We start from the raw sequence: 21,385 nt of genomic DNA, 5'->3' as shown, positions 1-21,385 counted from the left end.
CTGATCTAACCTATTTTGTTATGGCAGTGGGGGCTGACTAAATCACCGTTGTACTAAAATTTGACAAAAAAAGTACCTAAAGAGACAACATTTTACAAATTCAACTCTTCTACTTCAGTAAAAATGCATACCACTTATATTAGCCATGTAACTAAATAATTTGTTCTGAGGCCTTAGAGTACAATTTTAGCACACTGCTTTTTCATAGGCCAGGGTTTCTCAGCCCTAGAACTATTGACATTTTAAATGGGATAATGCTTTGTTGTAGGGGGTTATCCTGAGGACTGAACAATGTTTAATAGCATCTTGGCCTCTATCCACTAGATGCCATTAGCAACCCCTCCCAGTGCCGTGGAAATTAAAAATGTCTCCAGGCTTCTTTGTCAAATGCCCTACAATGTACATTGAGAAACAAAGTTTTAGGCCATTCGTAAAAATAACATTTAAACATTATGACATGTTTTCTACCAAGCTCACTTTTTATGCAATATGCAATGAGAGGTGTGAAATGTTGATTGCTACATATACAAATTGAGAATTTCCTAAATAATACTATATTTTACCATCCGATGTAAAACAAAAAAAAGCAAATAGTTTTAACATTTACTATTGCTCCACTGCCATATCTTTGTTTGCTGAGATCCTGTGCAAAGGAAATAAAGTTTTGTTTTAATTATAATTAGTCATAGGATTTTGTCAGCTTCTTGTGTTAATACCAACACCATCACCTTCCAACATCTCAACCTAGAACAGTGCGTCCATCTGAACAGCCCAGTCAAGGTGCATTAAGGTGGAAGGCAGGTATGTCTCATGCCTTCAGTGGAAACTGAAGCCACATGAGACATATTTAGAAAGGAGGTTGAAAAGAATTGACTCAGAAAATGAACGAAATGTGAAGATTGACTAGTGATATCAGTATCTTCTCTTTGTCTTCAAACTAAAAAAAATGTACTATCCACTAGAAATTGTGTTCAAAGTAGTGCTTATCTTCCAAAAAACACTGTTAGTTCTGTGGTCCTGCTACTTCCTGGCTTACCTAAGATGCTGACTTACATAGAGAGCCAAATCAACATTTCTCACACTGTTTAAATGAAGAAAAGAATTCCAACTACCAAGAAATTGAGTTGTGAAAGAACTCACAGAACATAATTTGCTCATAAATTTAGAGCCTGGTATGAATGGGAAAACATGGAAGGATGACATTCTTCTCCCTCACAAAGTCATCACATTTCATTTGCAGGTTCTGTTGCTTGGGGAAACCACAGCAGTACCTGCAAAGTCAACATTGTATAGACTTTGACTTTGTGATCCTTTAGGAAAAACAAGAACTCTTCACACCTTTTAGCATCTACATTGCAGAAGACAACATAATATTGTGTTTTAAACATCATTTTTCACAGAAAATGGGGCTTCAGAACTTTTCCCAAGCTAAATCAGTAACATCTTGGTAGAATTGGCTTCTAACTGAGATGATCTACTTTGTATGCGGTCACACTCAAAACTTGAGAACAGAAGGAAGGGAAGTAAGTTTCATTTGCATCCCTCTTGACAAACCTCTCTGAGTCTGGGTCTCCTTATCTGTTAAAAGGGAGTACATGTACTTACTTAATAGAATCAATCAAATTTTACAGTAACTAGCACATGGTAGGACTCCAATCCATTTTATTCCTTCCTCCTTCTCATCCCGTCACCCATGAGACATAATGAGCTTTTGTTTTGCTGGACAGAATGAGAGAAGAGAGAGAGGAACAGAAAGCAGACAGCAAACAGTAAGAAACTGTTCAGTGACTAAGAAACAAAACAGAAGACAATTGATTTACTCTTTGGCACCACTTCAAACATCTCTGCATTAAAAAATTACAAATAATTAATTATGATTCTGAGAAATTAAGGGATTTTTTTCCTCTGTGTTAAAGTCAAATTATCTTGAAAATAATTTACTTTTTAATGCTGACAAGAATTATCATAAGCAAAACCCTCTTTTCCATTGTGGCTAAGAGTATGTCTTGAAAACTATAAACTTTATAATTGATTCTTCCAATGGCCCCTGGTGATCATGGCATTCTGAAAACACTGCAACCCAAATACTTGAAACCAGAACTAAACATGAACTATGCCCTCATCATCAGCCCAATGATGAGGTTCCACAGCTTTCTCACTCTTTGCCTCCCACACTTGCCTTTCTTTCAAGGTTGCATAGTTGTAGAGTGGTAAGCTTTCAAAATATAAACTGTAATAAACTCTAATAATGTCGAGCATGACTCATTCACCAGAAGAAGCAGAATTCAATCATTATTAATTAGTGTACTTTTGATTATCAACCTAGACATTATCTAAAGGCTAATCTCATGAATACAGTTGAAATGTTAAACAAGAATATTGATAGCATAAAGGATTTACTCACTTGTAAATCTTCACCTAGACTCTTGAGCTCATCAAGCTAGCAATATAAATTTATTTTCATCTTCATCTCTATGAAAAAAAAAAATCATACCCAAGTTCCTGGAAAAGTTGGTGGTTTATATTTGCTGAAAGACTAATATTTGCTTTAATTATGAAGTATATCACTATTTGTCTTATAAACGTATTTTTGAATAGGTTGATTTTAAATAAAAATCATGTATTTTTTCAAGGACAACTTAAATATAAGCATTAAAATGGCTTTACTTGATATCTTTAGTAAGCTATAACCAGATAATCAAGGACTATAAAGGATTAATTTTTCTCTTACTTTATCAAAGAGCAGCTGTAAAAGTACAAAATCCACTGTTAAACCTGTGTTTACAGTTCTAATGGTAGATTTATAAAGTAATGTGTATAGCAACGGTTTCTCTATAATTTTTTTCTTTTCTTTTGATTGAATTAAAAATCCTCTTGCTTTTTCAAGCCTAATGTTGAAGATTCCATGGTAACTGCCTTTTTATTTGGTTTCCTTTCTTAGCCTTTGTTGTTCTTTTGCTTTGCTTTTCAGTTGGAAAAATATTTTGCTTAAAATACAGTACAGGGAAATCAACAATCCAGGCTTTAGTGTACATAGCAACTCTTGAGGCTTCCCATCTTAAGAAAAGATAAAAGTTTTTTTAAGGTTTTGAATGAGGTCACAATGCTGTAAAGAATCAAACTGCAATATTAAAGTGGGACAGAATTTAGTGGCCAAAATGCTATATTGAATAATTCAGTGTTCCATTTGTATACACTATTCTACATTTCTGATTTTCTCATATTTGTAACTACCATTAGTTTATAAAAATTATTTGTAGAAAACACATTACAAGTTGTGAGAATTACCAATTATTTTTGAAGTGTAACCTACTTCAATCACTATCCATAAAGTGGAACTGAGAACCCTTCCTACCTCTTCCCAATTCAAGGAATGTGGTGATTACCAAGCCTGAGTCTGTGAGGCATTTGAAGCTGTTTCCCTCAGTATAATGTAGTATGATGCTTAATCCAAAGCTAAATTAAACATTTATTTCTTCTATTCATATTTTCTGCTTCCACTTGATATTTTAATGAATTTATTGATGCTTTTGTATAGAAAATTTCAAGTTTGAGACCACTAATATCCCTTTACTTTCTTCAAACTGACAGAAGACATAAAGAGCTATAAAAAAAGTTATATGATTCACAGGTGAGTTTTAATGATTAATGTAAATGTTTTGTGTAAACTTTTACATTGTAGGATTTAAAAACCATGTTCATTGATGATTTATCATACCTCTGTGAGGAAAGTCAGAATGACACCTTACTTTTAAAGCTACTGAATGCCATTTTGTTACCAATCATTAATAAAAACTATTACACAGGATATCAGCAAAAATTTAGGAGAACTGAACATTATCAACCAACAGGACCTAATTGATTTATTTGGAAAACTGTTCAACAGGAGAAAAATACACATAATTTTCAAGTGTTCATAGAACATTCATGAAGATACATCTTATCTAATCAGAAAACAAATTTTAACAAATTTAAAATAATTGAAATTTTATATAGAGTATATCCATCAATGATAGACTGGATTAAGAAAATGTGGCACATATACACCATGGAATACTATGCAGCCACAAAAAAAGGATGAGTTCATGTCCTTTGTAGGGCCATGGATGAAGCTGGAAACCATCATTCTCAGCAAACTATTGCAAGGATAAAAAAACCAAACACCGCATGTTCTCACTCATAGGTGGGAATTGAACAATGAGAACACTTGGACACAGGAAGGGGAACATCACACAACAGGGTCTGTCATGGGGTCGGGGGAGGCGGAAGGGATAGCATTAGGAGATACACCTAATGTAAATGATGAGTTAATGGGTGCAGCACACCAATATGGCGCATGTATACATATGTAACAAACCTGCATGTTGTGCACATGTACCCTAGAACTTAAAGTATAATAAAAAAAAAGAGAAGAATTTTCAACCCAGAATTTCATATCTAGCCAAACTAAACTTCATAAGTGAAGGAGAAATAAAATCCTTTACAGACAAGCAATGCTGAGAGATTTTGTCACCACCAGGCCTGCCTTACAAGAGGTCCTGAATGAAGCACTAAATATGGAAAGGAAAAAACAGTACCAGTCACTGCAAAAACCCACCAAAATGTAAAGACCATTGATGCTATGAAGAAACTACATCAACTAATGGGCAAAATAACCAGCTAGCATCATAATGACAGGATCAAATTCACATATAACAGTATTAACCTTAAATGTAAATGGGCTAAATACCCCAATTAAAAGACACAGACTGGCAAATTGGATAAAGAGTCAAGACCCATCAGTGTGCTGTATTCAGGAGATCCATCTCACATGCAAAGACACACATAGGCTCAAAATAAAGGTATGAAGAAAGATTTACCAAGCAAATGGAAAGCAAAAAAAAAAAAAAAGCAGGGGTTGCAACCCTAGTCTCTGATACAATGGACTTTAAGCCAACAAAGACGAAAAAAGACAAAGAAGGGCATTACATAATGGTAAAGGGATCAATGCAACAAGTAGAGCTAACTATCCTAAATATATATACACCAAATAAAGGAGCACCCAGATTCATAAGGCAAGTTCTTAGATATCTATAAAGAGGCTTAGACTCCCACACAATAATAGTGGGAGACTTTAAAACCCCATTGTCAATATGAGATCAATGAGACAGAAAATTAACAAGGATATTCAGGACTTGAACTTAGCTGTAGACTAAGCAGACCTAATAGACATCTACAGAACTCTCCACCCCAAATCAACAAAATATACATTCTTCTCAGCACCACATCACACTTATTCTAAAATTGCCCACATAATTGGAAGTACAACACTTCTCAGCAAATGCAAAAGAATGGAAATCATAAACAGTCTCTCAGACCACGGTGCAATCAAATCAGAACTCAGGATTAAGAAACTCACTCAAAACGGCACAACCACATGCAAACTGAACAACCTGCCCCTGAATGACTATTGGGTAAATAACAAAATGAAGGCAGAAATAAATAAGTCCTTTGAAACCAATGAGAACAAAGACACAACGTATCAGAATCTCTGGGATACTGCTAAAGCAATGTTTAGAAAGAAATTTATAGCACTAAATGCCCACATGAGAAAGCAGGAGAGATCTAAAATTGACACCCTAACATCACAATTAAAAGAACTAGAGAAGCAAGAGCAAACACATTCAAAAGCTAGCAGAAGACAAGAAATAACTAAGATCAGAGCAGAAATGAAGGAGATAGAGAACAAAAAATCTTTCAAAAAATCAATGAATCCAGGAGGCGGTTTTTTGAAAAGATTAACCAAATGGGTAGACCACTAGCCAGACTAATAAAGAAGAAAAGAGAGAGGAATCAAAATGACACAATAAAAATGATAAAGGGGATATCAACACTGATCCCACAGAAATACAAACTACCATCAGAGAATACTAGAAACACCTCTATTCAAATAAAATGGAAAATCTAGAAGAAATGGATAAATTCTTGGACACATACACCCTCCCAAGACTAAACCAGGAAGAAGTTGAATCCCTGAATAGACCAATAACAAGTTCTGAAATTGAGGCAGTAATTAATAGCTTAAAAACCAAAAAAAAGACGAGGATCAGACAGATTCACAGCCAAATTCTACCAGAGGTACAAAGAGGAGCTGGTACCATTCTTTCTGAAAATATTCCAAACAATACAAAAAGAGAGACTCCTCCCTAACTCATTTTATGAGGCCGGTATCATCCTGATACCAAAACCTGGCAGAGACACAACAAAAAAAGAAAATTTGAGGCCAATACCCCTGATGACCATCGATGCAAATATTCTCAATAAAATACTGGCAAACTGAATCCACCAGCACATTAAAAAGCTTATCCACCATGATCAAGCTGGCTTCATCCCTGAGATGCAAGGCTGGTTCAACATACACAAATCAATAAACATAATACATCACATAAGCAGAATCAATGACAAAAACCACATGATTATCTCAATAGATACAGAAAAAGCCTTAGACAAATTCAACACTCCTTCATGCTAAAAACTCTCAATGAACTAGGTACTGATGGAATGTATCTCAAAATAATAAGAGCTACTTATGACAAACCCACAGCCAATATCATACTGAATGGGCAAAAACTAGAAGCATTCCCTTTGAAAACTGCCCCAAGGCAAGGATACCCTCTCTCACTACTCCTATTCAACATAGTATTGGAAGTTCTGGCCACGGCAAGCAGGCAAGAGGAAGAAATAAAGGGTATTCAAATAGGAAAAGAGGAAGTCAAATTGTCTCTGCAGATGACAAGATTGTATATTTAGAAAACTCCATCATCTCAACCCAAAACTTCTAAAGCTGATAAGCAACTTCAGCAAAGTCTCAGGATACAAAATCAATGTGTAAAACTCACAAGCATTCCTATACACCAATAACAGACAAACAGAGAGCCAAATCATGAGTGAACTCCCATTCATAATTACTTCAAAGAGAATAAAATACCTAGGAATCCAACTTACAAGGGAGGTGAAGGACCTCTTCAAGGAGAACTACAAACCACTGCTCAAGGAAATAAGAAAGGACACAAACAAATGGAAAAACATTCCATGCTCATGGACAGAAAGAATCAATATCATGAAAATGGCCATACTGCCCAAAGTAATTTATAGATTCAATGCTATTCCTATCAAGCTATCGTTGACTTTCTTCACAGAATTAGAAAAAAATTACTTTAAATTTCACATGGAACCAAAAAGGATCCCGTATAGCTAACACAATCCTAAGCAAAAAGAACAAGCCTGGAGGCATAATACTACCTGACTTCAAACTATACTACAAGGCTATAGTAACCAAAACAGCATGGTACTGGTACCTAAACAGACATATAGACCAATGGAACAGAACAGAGGCCTCAGAAATAACACTGCACATCTATAACCCTCTGATCTTTGACAATCCTGATAAAAACAAGCAATGGGGAAAGGATTCCCTATTTAATAAATGGTGTTGGGAAAACTGGCTGGCCATATGCAGAAAACTGAAACTGCACCCCTTCCTTACACCTTATACAAAAATTAACACCAGATAGATTAAAGACTTAAACATAAGACCTAAAACCATAAAAACTCTAGAAGAAAACCTAGGCAATAGCATTCAGGACATAGGCATAGGCAAAGACTTCATGACTAAAACACCAAAAGCAATGGCAACAAAAGCCAAAATTGACAAATGGGATCTAATTAACTAAAGAGCTTCTGCACACCAAAAGAAATTATCATCAGAGTGAACAGGCAACCTACAGAATGGGAGAAAATTTTTGCAATCTAGTCATCTGACAAAGCACTAATATCTAGAATCTACAAGGAACTTAAATTTAAGAGAAAAAAAAAACAACCCCATCAAAAAGTGGGTGAAGGGTATGAACAGATACCATCTCATGCCAGTTAGAATGGCGATCATGAAAAATTCAGGAAACAACAGATGCTGGTGAGGATGTGGAGAAATAGGGACACTTTTACACTGTTGGTGGAAGTGTAAATTAGTTCAACTATTGTGGAAGACTGTGTGGCAATTCCTCAAGGATCTAGAACTAGAAATATCATTTGACCCAGCAATCCCATTACTAGGTATATACCCAAAGGATTATAAATCATTCTGCTATAAAGATGCATGCACACATTCTGTTACATTGGTCTATGTATCTGTTTTGGTACCAGTACCATGCCATTTTGGTTACTGTAGCCTTGTAGTATATAGCAAAGACTTGGAACCAACCCAAATGTCCATCAGTGATAGACTGGATAAAGAAAATGTGGCACAGATACACCATGGAATACTATGCAGCCATAAAAAAGGATGAGTTCATGTCCTTTGTAGGGACATGGATGAAGCTGGAAACCATCATTCTCAGCATACTAACACAGGAACAGAAAACCAAACACTGCATCTTCTCACTCATAAGTGGGAGTTGAACAATGAGAACATACGGACACAGGGAAGGAAACATCACACAGCAGGGCCTGTCAGGGGTTGCGGGCTAGGGGAGAGATAGCATTAGGAGAAATACCTAATGTAGATGATGGGTTAATAGGTGCAGCAAACAACCATGGCACATGTATACCCATGTAAGAAACCTCCATGTTCTGCACTTGTATCCCAGAACTTTAAGTATCATTAAAAAATAAATAAATAAATAAATAAATAAATAAACAAACCACAAACTCCCATATCTCAGTCAAGATAAAATAGATAACCTGGATAGCCCTATAATTATGAAATAAATTAACTTTGTAATTAAAAACCTCACACAAAAAAGGAGATATCTTCAGACCCAGATTCTTTCACTAAAGATTTTTACCAAATATTTTAAAAATTAACACCTATCTTACATAACCTCTTCCAGAAGACAGGATAGGAAGAAACACTTACAAACTCAATTTATGAAATCAGTATTACACTGATTCTAAAACTAAATGAAGACAACACACAAAAACAATGAAAATGGCTAGCCAATATCTCTCATAACCTTAGACACAAAAATTCTCAACAAAATATTAGCATCCTGAATCCAACAATATATATAAAGACTTATACACCATAACCAAGTAGAGTTTATTCCAATTATGCAAGGCTGGTATACATCATATTAACAAGCCAAAGAAAAAAATCTTATGATCAAATCCATTGACACAAATAAAGCACTTGACAAAATGCAATATCCATTCAGGATCAAAATCATCAGTATCCTAGGAATAGGGAAGAACTTCCTTAACCTTATAAAAAGCATTTACAAGAAAACCTATACTTTATGGTGAAAAACTGAATATTCTCCTTCCAAAATCAGGAACAAGACAAGGACATTCACTCTCGCCATTCTTATTCAACAATGTATTGGAAGTTTTAGCCATTGCAACACGGCAAGAAAAAAAAAATGCCCTGCCTAGAAAGGAAAAAAAATAAAACTATCTATATTTATGGATGTCATGATTGTCTATACAGAAAACCCCAAGGAATCTACAAAAAAAAAAAAATCTTCCACAAACTAATAACTGATTCCAATAAAGTCACAGGAGACAAAATCAACATGAAGAAATTAATTGCATTTTTATCCATTATAAATAGACAAATTAAAACTAAAATAAAAAATGCAATACCATTTACAATTGCTCCAAAATAAAAACCATACGCATAAATCTAACTAAACCTGTATGGAATCTGAATAATGAAAACTATGAAATTCTTGTGAAAAAAATAAAGGAAGACTTGAATACTGGAAGGGAAAAATCATTTTTCCGGATTAGAAGTCTCAACATAATAAAGATTTCAATTCTCCATAAATTGATGTATAGGTTTAATGCAATGCCTATCTAAATCTCAGTAAGGTTTTTGCAAACATAGATAAGCTTATTCCAAAATTTATATGGTAAGTGAAAGACCCTAGAATAGTAAAAACAATTTTGAAAAAATGAACAAAAAAGCAGGAATTCTTCTTTCCAATGTTAAGACATACTATATAGCTTCAGTAATCAAGACAGAGTAGAGTGATAAACACATTTATCAATGAAACAAAATGAGAAGCCTAGAAATAGATCCACACAAATGTGTCCAGCTAATTTTTAGCAAACGAACAAAAACAACTGTTAAACATACATAAAAAATATGAACTTTAAACTAAACCTCCCACCTTATTAAAAAATTAACTCACTGAATAATGAATGCAATTTAAAACTTAAAACTATAAAATGTCTTTAGGAGAAAGTATTCAGGACCTACAACAACAGAAAGTGTTCTTAGACTTGACACCAAAAGCATAACCCAAAAGAGGAAAACTTGATGAATTGGACCTCATCGAAATTAAAAACCTTTTGCTCTGTGAGATTCTGTAAGGAATGTGAAGAAAATATAGACTGGAAAAAAATATTTGCAAATCACATATCTGACAAATAATTAGAATCTAGAATATATAAAGAACTCTCAAAATTCAACATTAAACAACAAACAGGCTGGGAGCAGTGGCTCACACCTGTAATCCCAACTACTCGGGAGGGTGAGGTGGGAGGATTGCTTGAGCCCAGGAGTTTGAGGTTGCAGAGAACTATAATCATGCCATTGTACTCCAGCCTGGGTGACAGGGTGAGACCCTGACTCTTAAAAAATAATAATTTTAAAAATCCAACTAGAAAATAGGTAAAAGAATTACAAGACATTTCACTAAAGAGAATATACAGACAGCAAATAAGGAAATAAAAGATGCCTAACATTATTAGTCATTAGGGAAGTACAAATTAAAACCACCATGAGATATCACTGTACATCTATCTAAATGGCAAAAATAAAAAAAAAATAGTAATAAAACCGTTTTCTGTAGAGCATATGGAGAAATTAGATCACTCATACACTGCTGGTGGAAATTTAAAATGATACAATTACTGTGGAAATGTTTGGAAATTCTTTTTGAAACTAGAAATGGAACTTACCACATCACCCAGCAGTTAAGACTCTTGGACATAAACCCCACAGAAATCAAAACTTATTTTAATGCAAAAATGTGCGCACAGATATTCATAGAAGCTTTAATTATGATAGCTGAAAACTGGACACTCCCCAAATGTCCTTCAATGGTGAATGGTTAAACAAACTGTGGGACATCCATCCCATGAAATACACAGCAATAAAAAGAAAAATACTATTGATAAATGCAACAACTTGGATACATATTAGGGAAATTGTATGGAAGAATAAAAAGCCAATGTCATAAAAATGCATACTGCATGATTCCACGTATATAATCTGCATGACAAAACACACATTTAGACATGGAGAATATATTAGTAATTCCTGTGGGTTAATGAGAACAAAGGAGGTGATGGGTATAGCTATAAAAAGATAGCATGAAGGAACCTTGTGGTGATGCTTAAGTATTTTGATTTTGGTTATGTGATGATAGACATGATAAAATTGCATAGAAGTATACACATACAACATATATACATACACACAAATGACTGCATGTATACCTAGCAAAATCTGATTCAGCTGTATGGATCATACGAATGTTCATTTCCTGGATTTGATATTGTACTAGAGTTAGGCAAGATATACACCGGGAAAGGCTAAGTGAAGGGTGCATGGAACCTACCTATAAATGTCTTTGCATCTTTCTATGAATGTAGAATTCTTTCAATGTATATTTTTTAAGTTAACAAATGAAACAAATCTGCTGGATCTATAAGATGCATACAAAGTTAAGATCAAATCTAAAACATCCAGAATATTTTACAAAAACTTAATATTTTGAAGTTGGCATATCAATTTCTCATTAATAATTGAAACAAGTAAACTAATTCAACCACATGTCTGTCTAAAGCTATAATCAATTGTATTTATCTATAATCATTTCTCCATTTATTTCTCCCTTGACTATGTTGTGAATTGTTATTATCATAGTTGATTTGTCTATGTTATAAATCTCTTCATTTTTTCAGAGTATTCTATAATCTTAGCCATAGGAATATTTTAAATAAGATTCAATTGTTTCAGAAAACTATGAAGCTAAATCATTTGGAGGTAACATGAAAGAGTCACACTTTCTTCATTTTAGAAGCATTTTTGCTGTCAACTTTTGCTGATAACTTCAATACAGTTCACCTTGAAATTTTAAGAAACTGTGTCTTAAAACCTTACAGTAGTAATTCAAAAGATGTGGCTATTTTGTGCATATTTTTGTTTTAAACCAGAAATGCTTAACATGACAAATTGCCACTTTTTATAATGTATTTAGTATTCTTGAAAAATGACTAAAAAATTTCAGGATATGACCAAACTAAAATTTCTGATTTGGAAAATGTACTCATATCCTATGGCTACTATAACAAACTTCCACAAACTCGGTGGCTTAAAACAACATAAATTTATTTTTTCCCTGTTCTAGAAGCCAGAAGTCCTAAATCAATATTACTGGGCCAAAGTCAAGGTTATCACAGGGCTGTACTTCCTCCAGCAGCTCTAAGAGAGAATCTACTCCAGTTTCTGGTGGCTGCTGGCATTTCCTGACTTGCTGCCACATCACTCCCATCTCTGTCTCCATCGTCACATTGCCACCTTTCCCTCTGTGTATCTTTATCTACCTCTCTCATATAAAGACACTTGTGAATGTATTTAGAGCCCACTCAGATAATCCAGGAAAATCTCTCTGTGTCAAGACACTTAATTCAATCTTATCTGCAAAGGTTCTTTTTCCTTTTAAGCTGTGTTCCAAGGATTTGGACGTGATATATTTGAATGGCTATTATTCAGCTTAGTACAGAAGTCTTTAGGTGTACCATGGTTTTGGTTCTTCTCAACTTTTGCTTAGTATAACATTCAATAAATACTTGCATGTAGGTGTATTGTTGTTTTTAATTGTTATTTCATTTTAGAGTAATTTAGTAGACTCTTTTTCTCTTGCTCTTGTTTTCATAGGTCTTTTTCAACTGATCCTTTATTTTTAAAAATGGGTGTAACCAATGATGTTTAGAAATTAAAACCCAAGCAACAGCGAAATGCAAATAAATTCTACAACTAAGGATTCCAAATCAATTTTTTCTAGTTTAATCTATGTGCATATGAAGAAGAAAGAAATAAAAATTAGCTAATAGTCTTAGAAAATATTCGGCCTCACTACTAATTAAAGATATGCAAATAATATTGATAAATCCCATTTTTTCTTTTTAATACTGAATAAGGCAATAAGTATTTAACCAGGTTCGACAGACCTTAACATATTGTCATATTGGCTTTAAATCTGTTTATAAAAATATACCACAGATGTAATGGAAGCCTCTTGAATGCCACCTCACTGATTTCATTGTCTCCTTTCACAGTAACTATCTGGAGTTTGGTGTATTAGCATTCCTTCACATATTCCTTATACCCTTACTACATATTTGTGTGCTCTTTAAATCTTGGGTAAGTATATGTATTTATAAGCAATTAATATTGTTTGCACGTTTTAAAACCTTTTACATTCAAACTTACAGTTTGTGATTTTTCTGGGGTTGGATACAAATAGACTAGACCTAGTCCCATTCATTTAAACTGCTAAATTGAGTTTCCTTGTATGGCTATACCTATGTTTACTTATCCATTTTCCTTTTGATGGAAATGTTTCCAATGTTTCATTATTATACAAAATGCTTCAATGGCGATAACATTTTTCATGTCTCAAAATGACAAGAGATTTAAAATTAAAATACTCCATGCTATGAGACTTCCTGGTAGGCATGCAATTTGATACAGTCTTTCTGAAAAACAATTTGGCAATATGTACCAAGAACCTTAAAAAATGTATATTCATTAATCCGATAACCTTACTTCGAAAAATGTACTGCATGTATGTGAGTAGTTCTGTAATCAAGGCCCCCAGATGAGCAGCATAAACATAAGCAAATTCTCAAAGCCCTACCTTAAACTTACTCAAGCAGAAACTTTGGGGAGGGAAATAAGCAGTCTGTTTTGCCAAGCCCAGCAAAGGATTCTAATGCACACAAACGTTTGAAAAACAACTGCTCTAGATAGATAATCAGAAAGACTCAAGGATATTCACTTCAGAATCATTTATATTAACAAAGGTGAGACTCACCTTCAATATCCTACAAAGAGAAATGTTGATATAAATAATGAAACAATATTTATTGTTTAATAGGGAAGCATAGGGAAAAAAGAAAGAATGTAAGAGGAAAATCGTAACTACATGGGAAAATGGCTTAGATATTATGCTATAAGAAAATGGCAGGATCTTCTTCTAAAAGGGGTTACTAAAAAAAAAAAAAAAAAGAAAATGGCAGGATCTGAAATTGTGTATATAGCAAAATCCTAATTGTTTTAAAAGAATACATATATATATATATATATAGCATCCTATTCAAAATCATTCAATGAAAAAAGAACATCACATATATGTACACATACATAGTTTGAATTAATATATTTACATTTAGTTAATATACCACTCATTTATGCTGTCATTTATTACCTTACTAATTATACTTATTAACTATGAGAATTTTTTTCATAGTTAATTTAAAATAAACATAAATAAAAAGCATAAAATGCTTATGTTTTTATAATATAAACAATTGTTACTAAACTTTTTAAAATCCAAATACCATGATGCTTTAATTTGCAAATACCTTCTCAACAAGGACAAATTAAAGATGTTGTCTTATGCAATAATTAGCTTAACATTGATAGACATTATCTAGATAAAACCCTTAACTATAACATGTATTCACACATATTCTAAAGTCTATTAATAGAAATATAGGGAATGTTAAAACTGGATGGTGTGATATCCAGTGAAATAAAGATGTAAATTCTATGTCAAAAAAACTTGCAAATTTAAAAGAAAGAGCTTTAAATTCTTTGGCAGTTGAATTTCTCTGTAAAGTTGCTAGTATTCTCTATGGCTATCAAATGGATCATCATAACGTCAAGGTTTGTTTACATAATTCAAATGTTATTTATTCTATTATACATAATATCCTCATTGATTTCAAAAAATAATATTATTTTGCTCACATCTGATGTACCTATCATGATCAAAATTTAACTTGAATTTTCCTGAACTGGAGAATAGATTTTTGTCTGAGTGCTATAGCACTTACATTCAATTTTAACTTATAATTATCAATATGTTTCTATTACATTCAAAGAATAATAAGGAGTATGCCTGCAGCGAGTTTAATACCTTTAAATTCCTATAGATCAAAATGAAAGAACATGTCCCAGCATGCTTCATATTTCAAAGGTTGAGGGCTGTTAACACTGTACTTTTATTAAAATTTCTATTAATTTTTTTTGCTGTCAATCTGAATAAAAAATTACTTTATCATTTTCTATAGAATAAAAAATAGAAAAATTTATTAACAACTACTTATCTAGTCAAAAAAATGGGAAATGTAGAAAAAGAAAAAGTCAACTATATCATAGCCTAAGAATGGCCAATGTATAAACACATTTTAATATTTGAATGACACAAATACACATTCATGTAGTCATTTGTCCAACAGATACTTAGTATTGCACTTCTACTGTGTGCCAATAATTGTGCTAGGCACTGAGGACACAATAATGAGCTGGACAATTAAGTTTCTGTTCTCAGGAAGCATTCATTTTAGTGGGAGTGATAGACTATAAACAGTTCAAATAGTGATAAAATGTGATAAGAAAAAGAAGAGTGTAACATCTAAAAAAGAAATCAGAATTAAATGTGAAAAGTGGAGAGGAACGTTTCAAGAATAAAGACTGTACAAAGACCCTAAGGTAAGAAGTTGCTGATAAGAAGTACTTCAAGACGACAGAGGAAGTTAGAGTGTCCAGGGATTTGTGAGCAAAAGAGAACAAGCTACACTGTAATCCCAGCACTCTGGGAGGCCAAGGCGGACGGATCACCTGACGTCAGGAGTTCAAGACCAGCCTGGCCAACATGGCAAAATCCCATCTCTACTAAAAATATAAAAAATTAGCCAGGTGTGGTGGCGGGTACCTGTGACCCCAGCTAGTCGGGAGCCTGAGACAGGAGAATCGCTTGAATCAGGAGGCAGAGGTTGCAGTGAGCCAAGATCGCACCATTGCACTCCAGCCTGGGTGACAAGAGTGAGACTCCATCTCAAAAAAAAAAAAAAAAGAGAGAGAGAGAAAACAAGCTACAATATGAGGCTATGGTAAAGGCAGGGACCAGGGACCAGACTACCAGATTAGTCAGTTCTCTCTAAATCATAAGAGAATATTTAACATACCCTAGGAGCAATGGAAGGTCACTGGTGCGTCAAAAGCTTTCCCTGGCTAATAATAAGGGTAAAAAGATGGGGAGAGCACAGAAGTGTTGCCGGAAGTCACACAAGAGGTATGGGACCTGGAATGAGGTAATGCATTTAAGATGGAGAGATACAGAGGTGTTCACAGTCTGTGTGAGGATCTGTGTTGGAAACAGAGCTTGGTTATAAATTAGATGGAGAATAGGGTTGGGCTGTGGGTGTGACTGGTGCAAAACTGACCCTCAGTTGACTCATCTGGAAATAGCAGAGTTGTGGTTTACTGACATGGATTGGCACAGACTTATTGTGTGCAACATGGGCCACATTAACTTGGAAATGCCTGTAAAACATACAAGGGAAGATATCACAAACATAATCTGTGGCTCAAAGGCGAGGTCTGGGCTAAAAATCCAAATATATGTTTTTAATTTTATCTTTCACTTTAAATTAAATGTTAATGCATGACCATTGGGGAAAAAAGCATTAAAAACGACCATAGAGTTCTTTCTCTACATGTGTACACACAATTATTGTTTACAAAAAAAAGTATTATATTATTTTTAATCTGATTTTTAACATTTTGAGCACACTTTCTTCAGGTAAATATAGATTCCTTCTGTGATATGTAACTTTACTGAGCATATAATATTGCTTAATATATCTATACTGTAAATTATTAACCCTGTTCTTGGTTTAATATATGTAGATGGTTTCTAATATTTTGCTACAATAAAGAGCACTACAATTAACACTCTTATATGTCTTTGTGTAATCACTTAGCAAAATTCATAATTCATAAGAAATACTATACAACATGTGTGCTTAATGTATATAGACAGGATGAAATTAATATATCACTTTAAGAAGTGAGAAATAATGTAGTGTTTTCTTTGCAAACTATAATGAAAAATTTTGCTGGCAATCTTAGATGTTTTAAAGCTGCTTGTGGAAATACATATTTCATTTTCAATTAGGAATCAATTAGGTGTGAAAATTTCTCAGTTCAATGGAGGATATGGCCACTACAAAATAAGAAAAAAAAAATTATTACATTAGAATTTCTAACTTCCTTCCTTTTTCACCCACCCTAGAAGCCTTGTCAAGAATGTCAAGAGAATCTCATGCCTGTAATCCCAGTGCTTGGGAGGCCAAGGCAGGAATATCACTGGAGGCCAGGAGTTCGAGACTAGCCTGGGCAACATAGTGAGACTCTGTCTGTACAAAATAATTTTTTTCAAATTAGCCAGGTATATGGTATTACACATTTGTAGTGCCAACTACTTGGGAAGCTGAGGTGGGAGGTCTGCTTCACTTGAACCCAGGAGTTCAAGGTTACAGTGAGCTATGACTGTGCCACTACATTCTGGCAGAAAGATATACTGTCTCAAAAGAAAAAAAAGAAAAAAAGAAAAAACAGAATGGCAAGAGTTTTAAACATCCCTAATGAAGGATAATCATCTTTTGCTTCTGGAAACCTGGCTTGCTTGTGTTTCCATCCACATATCTGTCTTTATCTCTCTCTAGTCTCAGTTTGCCTGAGTCATACCACCATTTATAATATAGGCTAGCACCTTTTCCTAAAATCAAGAGCAAAAGAGAATCATTTTTCCAAGACCAGATCTTTGAAACCAGCATCCAGGCCTGCACCCCAGGAAATACAGGAGTATCTGATGAAAGCTGTTCCATTCAGAGGAGGATGCTCCTCCTTCTTTGTGCTTTTTTCCAAAAACTTCAAAAACAACAACCACAAAAAGACAGGGGGCCAATCTGTCTCCTTTGAGAGTTTACTCGCTGAGCTTGGAGGAGGGCTTCCTCTTCTTAGTCACAGATATTATCTAGATATTTCTAATGCCGCTTCCTTCCCCCCAGTCCCACCTACAAACTGGGATTGAAGAAAGAGGTGTCTCAAAAACATGAAATCCTCTCTTGCCTGGTGGGATATCTTTATTCCTGAGTAATTTCTCCAAATAACACCCCTGAGTCTCTGAAAATGTAAAAATTGCCTGTCGAGTTGAGGCAAATGAGGGCTAAATCAAGTCATAATTTCCCTCTAGATTCTCATTCACCTCTAGCTGTAGGAAGCATCACAAATACAGAACTGATGAAAAGTGTATAAACATATTATCCACATACTCAGGCTGTCACAGGGAGCATTTTTTGTTGTTGTTCTTGATTTTAATGTAAGCAAAGCTGAGCAGTGGGAGTGTTCAGGTTTTGGAAGAGATTTTTCTTTCTGAAAGATAATATTTCTCATTCTGAATGATTTTCTTCTTTTTCCTTTAAATTCCAAGGCAAATTCTGAAATCTGTTTCGACTTATTTTTGGATCCTCACCTGTATCTTAATTACGTAGCAAGAAGTAAGCACAATTGATAAGCAATCCATGTCCCTAATCTTTGATTTGTTATGAATTGTCTTTGAACTGCTTAAGATAGCCATGACTGTGTTTTGGTAGCAAAGTACTCCAAACTCTCTGCTCCCTAATACAAGTTAACAGTGGTCGACACTCAGGGATCCTGGCAGATACAGCAGCCACCATTTCAGATGTTGCCAGTTGACACATGGAAGAAAAGGAGATTGCTGCAGGGTTTCACAAGGGCAATTCAATGCTCTGGCCCAGAAGTGACATGCTCAAGTCACTTTCAGTCACAACTCATTGGCTGGAGCTAAACATATGGCCCCATATCACCAAAAAGAGGCCAGGAATTACATCCTGATTAGTCTTGTAAAGTAAAAAGCCAGAAAAATACGAGAAGTGGCAATAGGGACCATCCCAGACCCCTAAAAGAAAGTTCTGTAATTGAAAATAATTTTTTTCTTCCAAAAATTGTGTAGGGAAAATTGAGTAAAGCTTACTGGATAGCAAAATATAGAAAGCATACATTTTTCAGTTCCTTCTTAAGAGTCTGGCTATAGAAGTAATATTCCACCTGCTGCATGTACCATTTCTTTGTAAACAACAACAATAAGAATAACAGAGGTGACTACTCTCTTATCTCCAAACGCACATACTTTGGGACTTCTGTCATTTATACATTACCTTTTTCCAAAAAACTTTGAGGTAGTTTCCAAAGATACATAAAGCAAAACAGCATAAGAAAAAAACGTAAGTCAGGAGAAAGGGGAAGGAAGAACAAGGAATTAAAAGACAACGCTAAATCAAAATTAGAATCCAGTATCTGTGACAGGAGATCTGGTATACTTTTCTAGAAGTCAGTGATAAATTTGGCTCTGAACATTCCACGAACCATGCAAAAAAAGAAATACAATCAGTGGTATGATACATAGTATCTACAAGATAAAAGCAAATTGCGTTATGAGAAGTAGCACAGTAATGTCAGCCCTTGGGTGCCCATGAATAGGGCATGTTTAACGTAGGAAGCAAATGCAGAAAGCACATCTACAATAAGCATAACCATCTAAGGCTGAATCTTATATCCTTTACTACACCCTCACAGTCACACAACACATTTTTGTTATTATTTTAGGTTTACCGATAATTATTATGATGACTTACCTGTGTTTGTCAATATCCCACATCTTTAAAATCATCTAGAATTTGAATGGAGCAAAGAAATAAGGTTTCTGTCTCACATATAACATTTGTATAAACCACCGCGCACAGAGGAACATAAAGACTACTGAATGTGGCCCTCAGTTGTTTGTTTACTTCACACGGTGCTGTGTTTGAACTTGAATTTGAATGTTTTTAGGCCTAGAATTTATTCTCCAGTTTGGCCATAATTTCTCAGCACTTCCTACTGTGGTCCAATTTATGTTCTCCATGTAGCCCCTGTAGGAATTTGAGTTTGAAACCCTTGGTACGTGACTCAATAAAATAAAAGTTTCATAAATTCAGTGTCTGTTCCCTCTGTACTAGCTGCTTTGAGGAAATATAAAACAAACAATAACTATACTCATATTTCTCAAACAGCTGAGTCTGTTGGGGAAGATAATAGCAAAACATTTAAGAACATATAGTACTAAAATGACAGTAACTATTGTATATATTTTACGGCTTTTTATGTCTTAGCAAGCTATTTTGCATTCATCACTGCAGCAGGTTCTTTCAGGAGCCCCATGAAACAATCAAAACAGTGATTATAGTTCCCATTTTTCAGATAAAAAAACTGAGATACAAAAATGTAAGTTGCCTGACCTTAAGGCACAAGGTAAATCACAGGTAGCATAAGCTTCATGGAAGAATGTTTTCCACAGTTTTACATCCCACACAGCACCACATAGAGTAGACTTTTGATAAACATTTCTAAATTAATAAGCAAAAGAACTCTGTATCAACATACATATTGACTCATAAACATGGGCAGTAAAAGAAGCTTATAGTTCATAACAATCAGAAGCCACATGGGCTATATCATACCCAATGTTTTTGGGATACGTAAAAGCCAAACACAAATTATGACCCCAAGATACTTGTAATATGTAGAAAACATTAATAAATGAAATATATGTGTAAATATGATACCATATATTGTAAATATGAAAGGGATAAGTGATTACTCTTAATGCTTAGAAAATCAATGGATTTACTCAGAGGAAAGTATCCCAGAGTTTGTGAATTTTAAAAAGAAACAAGGTTACAAGTTCATTTATTGCAATACTATATATGCGATAGGAAAATATTGGAAACTACCCTAATGCCCATAAATAGAAGCTACTTGAAAAAACTATGGTGCCTCTTCACAATGGGATATTATGCAATGCCATAAAATAATAATGAAAGGGACTATGCTAATATAGGTTATGTTTAGGCTGATTGCAAAGTGAAAACAGTGTAGAAAAATACATGTGTGAGCATGCATATATATATCATATGTGTGTATATATGTACATACATACATGTATGTATATTATGTGTTTATATACACATATACATATATAATATGTGCAATGAGATACCAATACACTCCTATTATATATACATATATATTATATATAACACATATATATGTGTCGGGGATAGATAGATATGCATACACACATTTAATTTCATTTTTAAAAAAATGAAAAAGATGAGAAAGAAACACTGGCAGTATAAACTAAAAACTAATAAAAACGGTAGGCTCTGGTGTACATAATGTGGCAAAAAGGGATGAAAGTGAGAC

At 34.2% G+C, this 21,385-nt stretch overlaps 1 long non-coding RNA gene across 1 annotated transcript; it reads right to left on the bottom strand.

Moving 5' to 3' along the window:
• Positions 1 to 1,668: 1,668 nt before the first annotated feature.
• On the bottom strand, positions 1,669 to 19,812 carry LOC131383057 (uncharacterized). The gene is made up of 3 exons (XR_009212777.1): positions 19,777 to 19,812; positions 2,405 to 2,472; positions 1,669 to 1,719 (listed from the first exon to the last, which is right to left on the bottom strand). It is a non-coding gene; the product is annotated as an uncharacterized LOC131383057 (long non-coding RNA).
• Positions 19,813 to 21,385: the final 1,573 nt, after the last annotated feature.

The sequence above is a fragment of the Hylobates moloch genome, unplaced genomic scaffold (assembly GCF_009828535.3).
Source record: "Hylobates moloch isolate HMO894 unplaced genomic scaffold, HMol_V3 SCAFFOLD_1, whole genome shotgun sequence".
In the NCBI taxonomy this organism is placed as follows: Eukaryota; Metazoa; Chordata; class Mammalia; order Primates; family Hylobatidae; genus Hylobates; species Hylobates moloch.
This window is presented reverse-complemented; position numbering and strand designations above follow the sequence as displayed.